At 34.7% G+C, this 14,087-nt stretch overlaps 1 long non-coding RNA gene across 1 annotated transcript in view; it reads right to left on the bottom strand.

Annotated features, from left to right (window-relative positions):
• Nucleotides 1–14,087, bottom strand: part of LOC140683948 (uncharacterized) — a 74,117-nt gene that overhangs the window by 27,530 nt on the left and 32,500 nt on the right. The window contains exon 2 of the long non-coding RNA XR_012055635.1: nucleotides 5,205–5,422. This is a non-coding gene — a long non-coding RNA (uncharacterized lncRNA). The remainder of the gene's footprint in view (nucleotides 1–5,204; nucleotides 5,423–14,087) is intronic.

Below are 14,087 nucleotides of genomic sequence, written 5' to 3'. Positions count from 1 at the left end.
TAGCAACATTAAAATAGGGGTACAATTTCCATCTTTCTTTGACTTAAAAAACCCCAACCCTACTTTTCCCTCTATTTATTTTCATCAAATATCACATTATCCAGGCTGTTTTCAAGGAGACTGGTTGGGGACTTCCTGCAGCTGTGGGTTGTCTGTGCAACGGCTTCAGTTTTCTCTGAGTCATTTGCTATTATTTATTCAAGAAAATATTTTCCTTCTACCAGACCCCAAAATGAATCCCATGCCATAGGGAGGAGACTATACATAGAGAACTTCTGGTTTACTGCTGGCAACCCACAGAAGTTAGCAAACCACCAATTTATTTCAATTTGCTTGTGAAATTTACCAGGGCCAGTTTTAAGCAGGTAATTATAGGCATGCTAGTTTTTGAACATATGCTGCTGTTATAAAGCACATCTCCTTGTCTCCAGAAGTTCAGGTTTTCTTCCACTTTCTTTGTGCAGCTTAGGCATTTACATTGTTATTTTATTCCTTTATGATTTTGTGAGCTTTTTGTGATGAGTTTTGGGGTTTGTTTGTTTGTTTGTTTTTTTGGGGTTTTGGTGGTAGTTTTTTTTCCTTTTCTCTATTTAATATTAAATTATTTTACTAAGGGCTAGGCAAATTAAACACAAAAATATTCTACAAGAGGATCTTAGAAAAAATGACAGATCAAGGAATCCTAGTAACTTAATCTGTTAAAACAGTGTATGAAATTGACTGCTCCCAGGATTATCACAGGAGAGCCATTAGGATGATTCAACAAAAGAAATCCTTTCCATAATACTGTATAAACTAAAGGGATACAGAATTAATCATGGGGTAGAGGAGGAACTGAAATTTGGAACCCAATAGGCAGCACTGTGGGTCTGTGTGGGACCTATTATGGCATTTTTAGGGGAAAGAATAAAGTGGGGTAAATGGAGGGCTGAAGATGAATTAATATTTATAAATACAGAAGATGGTAAAAGACATACATAAGTATTGGTCACAGTTGAACAAGTGCTAGTTGATATGCCTGTCTGGTTGAGTTCTGCTTGACCATTGTAGTTTATCCTATATTAATATGAATTTCTAGCTATCTTATCTGAACTCTAGGTCATAGGACTTCATGTGTGAGTGTTAGAGAAGGTCACCTTGAGTTAAACTGCAGCTGTAAGATGTCTAAGTGCCAGCCTGCTAGAGGAATAAACTATAGGTCTGAAGGAGGAGATAAGGGTATGGGTGTACTGGGTAAACTGAAGGCTTTAAATCAGCTGCTGGAGAGATGGTGTTTTTCCAGGGAGATGTGTATACTCTGCTATGGAACTTCCATCCTGATCATTCAGTGAGAGCAAAAAGGACTAAGCTGTGCTGGTTTTGTTCTTGTGGGTACCAAAACAGGCACTGCTCTCCATGTGGGGATGTGTGCCCAGCATTACTTGTACCATGTGAGTATCTGTGGGAAAACATCTCCAGCCTACAGAGTGGCTGGATATGGGGACAGAGAACCACAGCAGTCTCCTTTTGATCCAGCTGGTATGGGAGGACTACCCTGGCACTGAGAATGTACACAGACTCTGCTGCAGTGGGCCACGATGGAGATTGACCCCAGGTTCCCAGAATCTCATCATGTCTCCCATCTCTAACATGTACAAAATTCTTAAGACATGCTATTTTATAATGTTGATTATTAAATCAAAAGGTATACACACTTAAATGCTTAAGAAGTCAAAATGCACAATGGCTACACAGCTGTCTTGATCAATCAGAAACATCCTAATCAGTAAAAAAGACAACAGGACTTTTAGGTTTTTGAAAAACAATACTGTTCTTGATCTCATGTGAAGTAAAATTCATTATGGCTTTATCCTCTAATTATTTGTTGATATAATCTGCACCAATAAATCCTCAGGCAGCTACATCAATCTGTAGTTCTTTGTGTATTTAGAATATTAGAGAAGTATTTATTTTCTATTTTTTAATCTATTTTTCCAAAGCTTGGTGAGTATTACAGAAGGGACTGGGAAGTTTATGAGTTTAATTTTAGCAGACCCTTTCTTACTTGCCCTTTTAGAGATGTAAACTTTGTGTAGCAACATATAATTAAGGGATAAATACTGACTCCCATTTGTTTAAAAAAAACAAACACTCAAGAAAAAATGTAGATAATTTCAAATTAATTAATGTTATTATGTGCAAATTTATTGATAGCATCTGGCAATGAACACAGAACTTTTCAGAAACTTAATATTTCTTTTCAATTACTCCTTGTGTTTTTCAGGTTATACTTTTACTGATAATTTTAGCTATTCTCAGCAATAGCTTCTCCTTAGCAAGATCCTAATACAGGCTTCTTTGCATACAGCCACAGGAAAAGGATCCTTAGTACCACCTAAGTAATTGACAGTATAAAAATAGTAATTAATTATAGGATAAAAATGAGATGTTAAGATATAAATAAGGCCATTGATACCAATGGTATCAATGGTATCAAACTCACTTGCCCCAAAGCCGCTGATCCAGCCTAAGTATATAATTATTGTATGATTAAAACTCTGAAATGTTTAGTATTTTGACAAATCAGCACAAAATTAATGGCTGGCAAATTCATTGCATGTCATTTTGTTATCTGAAGACCAGGAATCCAAAACTGAAAGTCCTGTCCCTGTACCCTCAACTCTGTGATTGAGGGTAAGATGCTCATGGGAGTGCTGGCCTAGAACTAGACAAGTTTACTGCTGCTTCTAAGAGGGGTTTAGTTACAATGTGTTGCTGGGGATTTGAGAACTGCTGGTATTTCAGAAATTTTGCAAAGATTCTTTTTGTCTTCTTTTGAAGCCACTGAATTTCAGAGTGTTTGGTATATGAGTTCTTTGGATAATCTCAATTTCGCTTCAAACCAGTTAGTATATAAAAAGAATACTGTAGGATATTAAAATGAAGTACAAGTCATATCCTACAGAAGGCCTTAGGCGATAATTTAATCTTACAGAATATTAAAATAATTTAAATAACAAATTTGTAAACCTTTTAGTAATAGTCATGGACAACAACTTCCTCTTGAATTGGCATAATTTTTCCAAATGCATTTTATGCTATTAATTGTGTACCTCCTCAACTGAACTGCAGCTGTAAGCAGTAATAAATGAAAAGGCATTACTCTAGTCCATGAAAAAGGTTAAATTTGGTGGCTAAATTTATCTCTTGTGCATTTAAAGAGCCAAACTCTTTAGGCAATCAAGATAATTTTCCAAATATTTTGAGAATCAGTCTTGTATGTCTCAGCTTTTCACCAATATAAGAATAACACACAGAAATAGACATGCTCTAGCCAATCAGAACTCAGAGTAACAGAACAGCTATTGATGTGTACCTGTATGGGTTTTTCCTAAGCTATGCATTTCTCTGTACCCTCATTGGTTGAGCTTATCTGATTTGCATAATCACTATACAGTTATTTCTCAATAGTTCAGGCTGGTCAAGCTGTTTACCAGCAACAAAGATGCAGTCTCAGCTTCTCTTTCTCTCCAAATGATGTAGAAAAACTCTAAAATTTACATGAAAGAATAGAATAAAATATTCCAAAAATCAAATAAAATGGAGCTGTCAAGCAGTTCAAAGGAAAACTATAAGAAAGACTTGATTCAGTGGATTATGCCTATTTCCATAAATACACCCCTCCCCATCCCAATCTTTATCTTGCGCAAACAGGTCAACAAGGTTCTTGTTCTCACAAGAATTGTAAGATTTCTATCTACTTCTTCCTAGCCTCACTGGGAGAATTCCACTCTATCCCTCTGTTTAGTAACATATGTAGTTTTTTCTGAGGAAAGCAGTACTTGGCAGATGAATGGAAAATGTAAAAAAAAGGGAATTAAATGGAAAGAAATACAAATAGGAATGTAGGCAGAATTTAGTAAAATGAAGGCTTGGACAAACATATGAGAACATATACAGCAAGGATGGAAAGATGCCTCTGTGTTTTAAAATAAAGATAAGAGTTGGTCCATTTCCATCATATATCTTTGAATACATCTTTGCCCATATTTCACTCAGGAACTTTTTACTGTCACCAGCATCATGATGATGTTGAAGTAGTCTTATGTCAGTCTTCTTATTGAAATTTACCCAAAGATTGAACTCTGTTAACATAATGAAGTTTAAATCTAGAATGGATTACTTGTTTCTTACCATAATTTCTTTTCCATAAAATTACCACAATTAAAGTAATTACCACAATTAAGGATTTTCAAAATTTTTTCGTTATTAATGAAGATTTTTAGACTGTAAGACTAAACTATGACTTCTTTAGATCATATTTTTGTTTTGTTCTCCCAAAATTGCCTTTAAATACAAATATTTTTCGGTCTGCCAGTGCCAAGAATAGGGAGAGAAAATAAACCTAGGTAAAACTGAGAATTTGCTTATTGCAATTACACAGAAGAACTGTCTAAAATTGTGATGTCAGTGTTCCTTGATTCAATGCAATTGATAGATGAGAAGACAGTTCAGGGTGGAAAATGAAATCAGAGTGTGAAGTTGTGACAAGACTTATTTATATTACTTATCACAGATGCTTGCATCTCACCACAGAAAAGAATGCAAATAAGTTCTTCCTATTTAGCTTCTCGTGGGCATTACAGAACATGCAAATTAAATTGCTTAATCACTGCTGTTCTAAGCCCTCAAATCTCGAGGACATGTATTTGCCTCCTAAATTCAGTGAGCTTCAGGCACTGATTAGCTGGGCTTCTGATCTATAGCTCCTCATTTCTTCTTACAGTATTTATGGCAGTGAATCCTATATAAACATCTAGAGGTAGCTGAATATAGTGCTTCCACTACACCTTCTGTAACTAGATACTATTGCTTGCAATTCAGGCATATATTTTGGTAATAGTTACTATGAGATTTTAGAAAAAAATTGCTAACAAATATGATTCAGGTTTTGTGAATTAAATTGTTTCATTCATCTTTATTCTTCAACAATCCTTAAAAATATAAAAATCTTTAAAGAATAATCCCCTGGAATATTCAGATATATTATTATTCCATAAAGGTGATTGTCCATCTTGTCCAGAAGCAAAATTTAATTTTTGAAAATATCATTCTTTTTCCCCATAAAAAAAAAAAAAAAAAAAAAAAAGTTACTAGTCCTTTTACCTAGCAAAAATAAAACACAAACAAAACCAGAAAAGCCAAACCACAAATCCAAAACCTACCAAGTCTGTCAGTCTGTAAAATTAGTGTCCTCATTTGCAGAGGTCAAAATCCATCATCTCACAATGCAATGCTGCATCTTTTCATCCTGTCCCACAGTGACAAGCACTTATCATCTGGCTGATCACCTGGTAGCAATGGATTTCCCACTTCTTTATTCTTCATTCTTTCCACAGTATATTCTGAATATTGTATTTATGAATTAATTTTTTCTTTTGATCTATAAAATAATAGTTTGTGGGTTAGTTTGCGGGAAAATTTCAAAAATATTTACAGATGCAATGGAGAATAACTCATACTTCTCTCATTATTCTTATCTTTCACAATTACTCAATTAACATCTCTGTCCATCAGTGTAGTCTTAATCTCCTACATCTTCTGTATACTCAAGAAACTAAGGCTAATACATGACATACCTAAAATGTCCAGAGAATTACTCCATCAGTGACAAAATCTTTCATGAAAAATTATTACATATAACAGTTCAAAATCATCTGCTTGCATATACCCTGCACAATCAGCATTTAATATTATAACATAACAATCATCATAAGTAAGATAAGTAAGATAAATGTAGGATAAAACCTTCTAGCTCATTTGCAAGAAGAATTAAACACCTAAGTCGACGGCTAAATTTCCTTATTCTTATTTTTATTCTTGATGTTCCTGCTTTACTTCACTGTACACTACCTCTTTAAATCTAATGTTCCATGTACTACTACTTATTATTTCTACTGTAAGAACTCATAAAACTTTTCATCAGTGTTATCTCCTATTACTCATGTAGCCCAAATTAATCTCTCTTAATGTCTCATGTGAGGCTTGTTCAGTTTCCAAAGCAAAAGAGAGTGGCTGCATTCAAAAAGCTCTAGCAGTCAATCTTGAGAGAAAAAACACCTCCTCCTTGCCTCCCTCAGGTGCTAACTCCAGTCTATGTCCTGGAGACAGGGATCAGTTTAGCCTGATGCAGACACTTCCATCTGGTTTGTTGTCTATCTCTTCAGTTTCCACTGCTTTTACTGACTTGTGGCACAGCTCATTTGCTGACACAAGTATGGCTAGTGGCACTGAGATGTACTAGACTTTCTTGAGTAGTTTCAGTTACTGTTAGAGGCATATAATTAGTGCTTCTGTGTCATAAGTAACAACCCTGCACAGATGTCTTCAATAGCATCTGACATGTCAAATTCCATTACCAATTATGTTTAGACAAATTAATTCCTACATCTCCACTATCCAGCATAGTAATTTAGATGGATTTAGCTATTTTTATGTATGTACATTTAATTCAGGGCCTCAATTAGGTTGAGTACAGATGGTGCTCTGTGGCATTTGAGATTTCTTAGTAGATTTCACCTGGCTTCCAGAATTGTTTCAGATGGGCAGAGGTGTTCTGTAGAGCTTGTTATAGACATTATGAAGAAGTATTAGCAGTTCAAGGGTAGATTTTTAAATTAAGGAACATAAAAATAAAATCCCACACTAAGTGCCTAAAACATGGAGCTGAATTGCATCATCACTATTTCTTAGAACAGAGAAAGAATAACTTTTCATTTTGAAATCATCAAGAAGATTAGTTTATTTCAAAAATATATTTGAATTGAAAAATCTGTTGAAACTGAAAGCCACAAAAGAAACAATTTTTATGAGACTGGAGTCTCATGAAAGAATTGATGACATGCTATTTGTTCTCTCATTTACTAATTTGTCTAATCCTCTATAACGCTTGTATTTCCTCCTCTAAGATAAATTATTTTCCCTTACATTGTCGTTTTCTTCTTTGTTATATTTTTTTCCCAAATAATATGAATCTATTTTAATTTCTCACAGTCATTGAAAATACTCCACAAAACACAGACATGTTCATAAATACATTTTGGCTTCATTTAGCAAGATTTTATGAATTATAAACTTGCTCTTTAGAATATTATTGTTTAGGAATAATTAATTTTTACACCATTTCAGAAGTTTCATTTCAGTATCTTCTTCCCTTCGTAGAATGTCATCCATGAAGTAGAAGGAGGCAAGCAGTGTGCACCTGCTCACATGCTGCTGTGCAATCAGGGCACAATCTTAAAAAGTTCTCCAGTCAAGATGAAAAGTGTTCCTACAGACACTTTCCCTGCAGCCACTGCTAATTAGCTTTCCTTCTACTGTCTTTAGAAGAAACACCTACACAGCTATGCCCTATGTTATATTTGATTTTCCTTCATTCTGTAAGAGATAATAGCTGCAACAGTAACATCCATCTAGAGGCCACTTCAGGTAGTAACCAGTCACATTATCTAAAAAAAACCCAAGTTTTGATAAGGGTTATATGCTCTTTATAAAGAGAAAAAAATGCTTTTACTTGGAATCAAACAGCTACAGAACAGCCATCACAGAAAGCTATGGTTTGAACTCCTGGAAACTTTTAACTCCCACAGAGTAATTTCAGAGGGTTGACACAATGTATTAACATTGTCACTCGATTACATAATCTCATTATCTGAGACTTGTGACTGAGACATCTATACTTACAGGTTGAACCTAGTGAACCATATATCACTTTATGCCTCATTCTAATGCAACATCCACATAAAACATAATTCTCCGTGGGAGGGGAAGGTAATTTTGACTCTCATGTATATCTTTGTACTGATGGAAGAGAGGGGGAAGGAGTTTAGCGCTGTGAGTGTGGCCTGGTTATTATTCTATACCGTGCACATCATCGCTGAGGGATGTGGTCCTGGGAGGAAAAGTTGGGCGCTCAACCAGAGCTGCAGCATTCTGCCTCCTTTCTCTACAGCAGGAGGGGCTTGACATCAGCCCGTGTGGAGCTGTACCCAAACAGCACCTCCCCGCCTTTTCTCTGGAATGCAGCTACGGGACATAGTGCTGAAAGGACAGTGGCAAAAATGTGAATCGACAGTGGTACTGAACTAAGAGCACCAGCATGGAGGCTGCTGTGGGGAAAGGACCGGCACGGGCCACCCCTAGCCCAGGTGAGGTGACAAGAGCCCAGGTGACAGCAAAGCTGAGCCTGGTCCAGCCAAACTGAGCTGGAAGGATCACAGGGGAATGGCTGGAAAAGCGACAGTGACTTGTGGGACCCATCTCCAACACAAGAGGGCAGTGGAAAGGGAAGCATAGGCAACTGTACAGAAATGAGCCCCAATGGACCAGCAGCACGACCTGACTCAGATGACCCAGCTTTCAGGGAGGTGCTTTGTCATTTTTTTGGGCTTGGGGTGGAGATCTGGGAATCATTAATTGAAGAGCTCCCTCACCATCTTGTTATTGCTCCCAGTGGCTATTTGGTGTGGTGTGTGGGAACAGTCACCACATCGCCTTTGCCAGGGGGAGTCACATGGACACAACCTATGGGGAGCGTCTGCCATCTTCTTTTTCTTCTTCATTGGTGGTGAACACCTTTTTGTGAATGAAATACCCTCTCTTTGTTATTAATATTGTTGTTATTGTGCCTATCTTATTCCATAGATTTGTGTTTTCAGAAAATTATTTTCTCAGCCGATACCCTCTGCTGCTGTCACTCCCTTATCAGAAAGGGTGGGAGAAAGGGGAGTAGATTATTTGGATTTAATTGGAGTTTAATTTCTGTCTGATGTGCAAACCAGCACAAACTTTCACTTGGAAGAAAAAATAAGAAAGAGCTGTTTCCTAATAAGGCAGACTTTTAGATGGGGAAGCAGTAATGTGACGAAACAGACTAGTTTTCAGTTTCCTTACAATCTTTGATCTCCACATTTTATAAAGCATTTTAATAGCTAAAACCGAAATTCCTCCAGCCCCTTACCAAGCCCAAAAGTTGATTAGGCAGAGCAAATAAAGCAATATTTGAAAAACAAACAAAAAAAAATTCAATACTTCCAGAATTAAACCCACAAATATTATTGAATTAACATAATCAAGTAGAGAAAGGAGGAAGGGGGCAAAAAAATAATTTCAACACTTCTTCCCATGCTATAGCTTTTCAATAATCTAGTCTAGACTCTCAAGAAAGACCATGGTAAATGAACCTAAGCTGCAGGGACCATAAACTAAACATATCCCTCTTAAAAAACAGTGAAATCAAAACATCCACATTTGCACATGGAATATTATTCTTCACAGTGTTCAGGCTTTGCAAGCATATTGTTACAAAACTGGGTCATTTTCCTCAAAAAGTATAAAAATATTGTAAATAAGAAAAATGTCAAAAATTATACCCAGCAAGTACATCAGTTAAGATGAAAGAAAGACAATTATACTTAATGTATATTTCTGACTAAAATGCTTATAAACAGTACTAGACAGAAATTACTTATTAGCTGTCATGTGGCTCTTCAGGACTTATCTATATTTCAGACAGCTACAGAATTTTGACTTTCAATGTGTCTGAAAATTAATACTTATTATACAGAAAGCAAAAACCCCTTTTTACCACAAAATATCCGTGCCCATTTTGGATATTGAAGTACTTATTTTCTAATCTGCCAGAAATAATGCTGAAATATTTCATCTTTGGAAAAAATTATTGGGAAAATTTCCTATCAATATGATTTTGGTGGGTCTTTTTTTTTGTTTGTTTTGGCTTTGGTGTTTTTGTCTTTTTTTTTTTTTTTTTTTGGTTTAGTTTTTGGTTTCTAGCTTTTTTGATGGCTGTCTTTTTGACCATCTTGGAGACTGTTCTTAAGAACGTAACTGTCTGGCAAATGATTCAGTTTCCAACACAGTCTAACAAAAATTTGCTGTAACAAACATCTGGCTCAGCTGCAGACTGGGTTATTTCACTTTCTGTCCTCTTTTTGCTCAACAGCTTAGATATAGCCTGAGCATCTTCTCTCAGTAATTATCTTGTAATTTTTGTTCTCAGAGGACTGGAACACATAAAAACTCAGTCATTAAAAATAGAATGCTACCCAATAAAACCAGGGAATGAAAAGAAGACTGACAGGGATAACAAAAATGACACCAGAAATTCATTATTGTGATATAGGCTACGCTAAAATAGTCGCTATACATAATGCTTTATTTTAGGAAAAAGGAAGGGCTTTTCCCAAAGTTAACAAATATAGAACTAATGCCTGAAAGCTCCTTTTAAATTTATAAATCAGCTACATATACACCTAGGTGTCTAGCTCTGTAGTGCTCTAGTTATGTAACTGAATTTTCATTTAACATGGTTATTTGCTAAATCACTTCCTCTACTACCAGCTTAAATTGGTGTAGCTTCACTGCACACTTTCATTTATATTATATAAACAAAAGCATAATTAAATAATCTGATCTGTGTTTTCTTGTCATATCTTTTCCTGTACTTACACCTCTAGTGGTTTATGATAACAACTGAATATAAGCAGTCTTCACTTAAAATATAATAGAAGAGGCTTTTTGAAGAATATTGTATTTGAAAACCTTCTGGCCTATCCACAATCAAAAAAGTAAAAAAGCAAGCAAACATCTGCATCTGGATTTACCTGTAAAAGACCTTAAAACTGCAATTTAACTATTTAAAGTTAGAATATTATTAGAAGCATGGTATTAGGAAATACTATGAAATTTCTTCATGTGGTGATTCAATTCTAAAAACACAGCTTCTTTTGGAAAAGTACTAGCATTAATAAAAGTAATTTATACTTGTTTAGAGTAGATTATGATAAAGAGAAACATACACAAAAGTCCTAACTTCAGATACTGGAATGATGGGAGTAAATTTAGTACTGAGATAGATGCCTCTCCTAATATGATATTATTAAAGCATGATTTAATATTTGTCATATAGCCCTTTTTCAACACGTCATTTTTCTTTTACTAAATTAGATAGTGTTTTACACAGAGAATGAATACCACACCCTTGGGAAGAAAAACAAAATGAGTAGTCAAAATGCTAAATTTTCTGATGACCTTCTAAAGGAAAGTTCAGGGAGGCTTAGAAGACATGTATGTGGTAATTCTCTGTGACTTTAAGAAAAAAACTAAAGTACCTAGAAATTCCCCAATGTTTGCATATCTCCTCCATCCTTACCTGAATCTTGTATGCCTACTGCAATATGCAAAAGGTCTTGCTTTGCTAGTGGAATTAAGGTCTGAGATGGCACATCATTATTTTTGGCATTATGCTTATAATGCAAAATTTTGCAAAACTAAGAGATTAGCTACTTGTTTAAATTGTCTGGAAAGCCATCCAGCTGTGCTCAGTCTCTACTCACAGAATTTCTGATTGGCTGAATGTCAATTTTTTGAATAGTAGGTCATGTGTGAGGAGGTTTATTGACATTGATATAAAATATTAATACATACTTATAAACTTACTACCACTTCTATGTTGGTAAAGTGAAATATTTTACAATAAGAATCCTAGTGCAATTAATCTGATTCCCACAAATATAAATCCTTTTACACAAACAGAATAAGTAAATTATAATTTATTTATATATCAATGAGGCAGATTTCTCCTTCCTTTAATGCATGGCTGACTAAAAACCTTCATGTATTTTTGTTCACAGTAAATGAAATAATTGCTTGATCATGAGATTTAGCTAAGGCCATCTAATGCAGACTAACTTCTTTTAAGAGACAAAATATCTTGTTTCATTGTCTTTTTCAATCAACATGTTGGAAGTAATTGGGAGGACTCTATGCTTGGTATATGTGAAGCACGCAGGTTGCTGTAATAAACTGTGCATTTCACACGGAAGTGTGAAAGGAAAGAAGTAGTAATTCTGTGGCACACAATTTCGTCATTCAGACTAGAAAGTTTTTAGATAACTCAGAGAAGAGTGAGTGAAGTTGACTTCGATAATAACATAGGCAGTCCCACCTTTGTGAAAATAAATTTGGTAATATGCAAACAAACCTGGGTCCTGAAATTCTATTCTGAAATCCAAGCAATTGTTAAGCACAGAAGTCTGTCCAAAGTCAGTGAAAAATTAAGGAAAACCAAAAGTCCCTGGACAGTTTGTACATCAGTTGATTATATGTCATGCATTTATTAGAAATGCAGCTCATCCTGCTAAACTTCAGTGAACTAATGTGTGTAATGTCTCAGATCTCTTTACAGGAGTTTTCAGTAGATGAGTCATCATTAATATTCTCTAAGATAATATTCCTTTTGTCATGTTTACAACTAACAGTATTTATACAAAAAAAATCTCTGAGGAAGACGAAATAAGTTTTAATACGTAATGTGAAAATCGGAAAGAAATATGAATTACTGTTTCCTGTTTTATGTATTTATGTATCAATATTCCAAATATTTATTCATGTATATCTTACACATATATATCATGAAACAGGAGATTAGAAGTTGAAGATATGGGTGGAATCAAAGATCTGAAAAAAATGTGCTTTAGAACATATTGAACAAAAACCACTGCCTTCTTAGTGAGTAAATTAAAATGAACTCTTTAACCTACAATATCACTGTGACTTAGGAAAGCATCCTGACCAGGAAAAAGAATTTACATTATCTCAATTTGAAGACAACAAGATTTCCATAGCTCCTTATACTTAAATAGGTGACTATGTGTTTGGAGAGATCACAAAAATTGAAAACTAAATAACTGAATCTAGAATTTATCCTCATGTATTTCAGCCATGGCTTCAGTCCAAAACCTTAATCATCCTTATCTGATCTTTCATTTTGAGAGTAGAGATAAGGAAGTCCTGTAGGAAGTTGAACTAAGTACAAAATTTGGAATATTTTAATTTTGTCAGATATTTTTCTTTTTATAATTTACAAGGTGTATTCTAGTACAAGTTTATCTATGCATTCATACCAAAATATCATATTATCATTTCTGTTGACAAATAAAAAATTTATTAATAAATTTTATTCATATTGGATAGAATGACAAAAACTCTGCTTGAAAATCACCACTCAATCATTACACTGGAAACTTGGAAGAATGAGGAATCAATTGATTCCTTTAGTAGTTTAAGCACAAAATTATTATCAAAGTGCTGTTGTGGCTCCTTTTTTTTTTTTTTTCTTTTCGATAACAGAAATATCTTATTTATTAATTTTGGGTGATTTAGAGTATGATGGACTCTTTGGACTCATTCATAGTTCATTCCTGCAACCACTATTCACTTAAAGAAATCTTGATTTATGGGTGACTTTGGCTTTAATATGTATATTTTGAGCTGTTTTATGGTTGTAACAAGCATAACCTTGGACAGTTTGAAAAGACACTTTCTCTTGCATGAAAACTATCTTCTTGCCTCTGTACTTTGATTCTAAAATTACAGGGACTGTAAAGTGTTTGATTCCTTTCTTCTTTCTCCATGAATAGAAAATTAGTCTCACTGCATCTATTTTCCATTCCTTAATTATTTATGAAAAAATAAAAGTCAACAGCTGAAAATAAGCCTCTAAAATGGCAATAAACAGATTATTTAAAATAGTCATATAGTTAAATTCTGGTTTTCCAGATTCAAAAGCTCATAGACTTATCGTGGATATTAAACCAAGAGGCATCTATGAAATAACTTCTTCCTCAGATGCATGGAAATCAATTCTTGTCCTCTATTAGTCTGAGCTTTACAACATCTGAATTTAAATCACAGATAGGTCTGTGGAGACATAAAGACAGGGACTCAGCACATTTCATGCATTCAGTCTAGAATTCATTTGTTTCATCTTTAAATATTTACGAAAGAGACGTGTATATTTGTCTTCCTGGATTTTTTTATGGTGAAGAGAGAAAAATAGGCTCTTGCATGGAACAACTAATCTGAAAGTGTTAAGTGTCTACTTTATGATAAAGTGAATCATTCCCCTAGATGAGCCTGTTTCTTCCCACTGATTATAAGACAGTCTAAACACCTAGTTCAGATGGAGAGATCTGCACCACAGATGCCTGTGTTTGATCAGATGATCTCATTTTCCAGGTGCTGCTTTC

This window comes from Taeniopygia guttata, chromosome 1 (assembly GCF_048771995.1).
Source record: "Taeniopygia guttata chromosome 1, bTaeGut7.mat, whole genome shotgun sequence".
Lineage (NCBI taxonomy): Eukaryota > Metazoa > Chordata > Aves > Passeriformes > Estrildidae > Taeniopygia > Taeniopygia guttata.
This window is presented reverse-complemented; position numbering and strand designations above follow the sequence as displayed.